Source organism: Priapulus caudatus, unplaced genomic scaffold (genome assembly GCF_000485595.1).
Source record: "Priapulus caudatus unplaced genomic scaffold, Priapulus_caudatus-5.0.1 Scaffold379, whole genome shotgun sequence".
NCBI classification, from domain to species: domain Eukaryota; kingdom Metazoa; phylum Priapulida; class Priapulimorpha; order Priapulimorphida; family Priapulidae; genus Priapulus; species Priapulus caudatus.
This window is the reverse complement of record NW_014577440.1, coordinates 95,107-98,048: the sequence shown is the minus strand read 5'-3', so window position 1 is coordinate 98,048 and position 2,942 is coordinate 95,107. Positions and strand designations below refer to the sequence as shown.

The window sequence follows — 2,942 nt, the reverse complement described above, 5'->3', positions numbered from 1 at the left end:
GTCTATTGAGTATGACCTTTGGTTGAGGATGCGACTACAAACTGCATTACTGACATCGAGGAGATGTTAATACATACAACACCGGTCACTGACCACATTTCTCCGTGTTTATAGATAACCAGGTTTTTATAGGGCATCGGAAGAATTCTGGCGTGATAATTGATATCATCACGTGCGCAGAGTGAGCCGAACCTACTCCTGAAGGACGAGGGAACCCGTCTATCACATTGGTCTATCACAGTTCCGGAAATCGGTTATTCGCCCGATTGGTGCTTCTTTTTATAGACTGCGCCAAATTTCATAAACAGTAAAACATCCACATGACCGTTCTGTGACCGCCAGCTCAGACCGCCAGGGAGCAAGGCCAGGGAGTGCAGTGCAAGATAGTCGGTCCATGTAAGTTAACCCTTTTAGACTTAATAATAGTTATAATACTACAAAATGTCGTAGAAGTACGATGATCTATTATTTTGAGTGAAACTGCTTTAGTTTATTTATTGGTTCTCCGTAACCTCATTCTTTCTTTTCAAGCCAATTCAGATTAAAGCGATAAAATCATAAACACCAAAACAGCATGAATGATGAATGAGAAAGCAAATATTGAAATAATGGGCTGACAGCTAGGTGTTTAGTTCGTCTAAATTATTATGTAGATCCAGATAAGACGTGATAAATTATAGATTAACGCTGGTAATGTTATGGTTAGCCAATTATCAATAAGCTGATTAAAAGCTAGTATAGGGCGCGGATATATAACATACTTGGTTGGCTCTCACTAGGGAGAAACAGTGACCCAGTCGTAGTGATGTCACAGTGATGTAAGAGTAAACTTGCACTCTATTGGTTCCATTGTTGCTTAATTGTGTCATCTGGGTACCGGCGTACGGATTGGCACTCTGCATAACGACAACAAGTAAAGCATTGAATCATACCGTACACGTGCGTAGAGTCATGTAGATGTGGATCGCTAGAAATTATCAGTTCGTTTGTACCTGGAATTAGCTTGTCAATTATATCAAGAGCTAATAATACCTATTAGTATTAGCGGTATTATTAGCTCTGATTATATATGTAAATGGACTTCAGTTTACCAGCTGGTATTGTTGGTATAAAGTACTATAAGTTATAACTCGTAAACCTTGTAAACAGGGGCTGTAGCCTGTGGGGTTAGATTTTGAAGCAAAATAAAAAAAAAAGCTGAGCTAATATCGTAAATAATTCTAACGTGGTATTTTTGGTCACTTATCGGTGAAAGCCTTGTCTCGATCAGACCCACCGCTACCACACTATGGACGTCGATCAAGAGTGCGCCTTTGTCGGCTCATCATTACACAGTTGTCATGAAATTTTGCCTCCCCCTAGGAATTTGCTCTGCCTACGGCCCTGGTAAATATTAGACTTCAACGTCCAAGGGACTATATCAAAGACGGAAAGAGACAAAGTTGATCAAATAAATAATTCAATACTTGTGGATCGCAGTAGAAAATTCTTCAAGTTTGCAATTAGCTAACTAAAAAGGAAGGGGCAGAATTCCCAATACGCAAATGACAGAGGAGGCCAAAGAAGGCTAAACCTTAAAGTGCCTTGAAGATGGCATGTCGCGGAAGTAATGATTAGCTACTAGATCACATATCCATTGATATCACAGACTCGGAGCCGATGCCCAAATTTTTATGAACGGTTTAGTAAGTTGTAGCATGGAGAAAGCGACACAAAGAGAAGGGCAATCAAGTTGAACCAAGACAACATCAGAACTATCATAATAGTTTTTGGAAACCCATCTTGCAGCTTTATGTTGAATAGTATCCAATTTAGAATAGTTTTGAAGAGTATAGGGGCACCAGCCAGGCGAAGCATATTCGAATATGGCGGGGGAGAATCATTGTTTTAAAAGCCAGGGACCGAGTTTTTGAATCGGCAAAGCTAAGGTTTAAAAAAAGGAGTACCAAATTGGACACTATAAAGCCATGGGACCACAGATATAGAAGAAACTAAATTGGGAAAATTAGTGAATACTAAATCAAGAATGTTGCTACAAGATTCGGTACATCGAGTAGGTTGAGCAACAAGTTGAGTCAAGGAATGATTAGCACACAAATCAAGCAGATGACTACATAAATGAGTATCTCATTGGCCACTCACTGAATAGGACTGCCAATCAATTCCAGGTTAATTAAAGTCACTACAAATAAGTGTAGACCTGTGGATAAGACTCATTATAAATTTATAACGAGAGAAAAACGCATTCACAGAATTAGCAATTCCTGTCAATTGATCAAGAGGAGGCCTGTACCCAATCATAGAGTGCAAGGGTTTGGAATTCTTAATATTAAACTTCACCCAACTGAGTTCAGTTACTTCTTCATCAAAAGAAGTTACTAAAGAGCTAGAAATTGACTTCTTACAGCAACAAAGACGCCACAGTAGTTGGGATCTTTTTTATAAATATTAAAGTTATCCGGAAACACCTCCCTGGATGCAATAGAGGGGTCCAGTTTACATTCAGTGCCAAGAACAATATCTGGCAAGTGATCGTTAATTAAGTTCTGGAAAGCAGGATCAGAATCACATTTGATACTATTGAACTTACCCAAAAGAAATGTAAATTTCTTAGGACGAGAATTATTGTCATTATGTTGAGACAGAAGTTGAGCATTAAGGTCTTGAGAAGAAGTAGAGGTCAGAAAGGGGAAAAGGAATTTAGCTGGGACAAATCATCAATGTCAAAAAACTATCAGAAAGATAAGAAAGACCACACAATGTGTACAAATCCAACTAGATCAGGGGGATTAACGTGTTCAAAGTACTTCACCACCTGTAATCCAGGTATCTAATCTATGTCCACAAACAACTGGCTCCATTTTTAGCTCATCTGACATAGTCAGATGCAGCTTGTAGAATCGCATGATCGTCCGTCCATGCGTCCGTGCGTCCGTCCGTCA

General features: G+C 39.3%; 1 protein-coding gene across 4 annotated transcripts in view; it reads left to right on the top strand.

Annotated features, from left to right (window-relative positions):
• The first annotated feature begins 326 nt into the window (after nt 1-326).
• Nucleotides 327-2,942, top strand: part of LOC106809719 (band 3 anion transport protein-like) — a 48,117-nt gene continuing 45,501 nt past the window's right edge. For all 4 annotated transcript variants that reach the window (XM_014812893.1, XM_014812896.1, XM_014812895.1 and 1 more), the window contains exon 1: nt 327-396. The gene's annotated coding sequence lies outside the window, so the exon portion shown is untranslated. The remainder of the gene's footprint in view (nt 397-2,942) is intronic.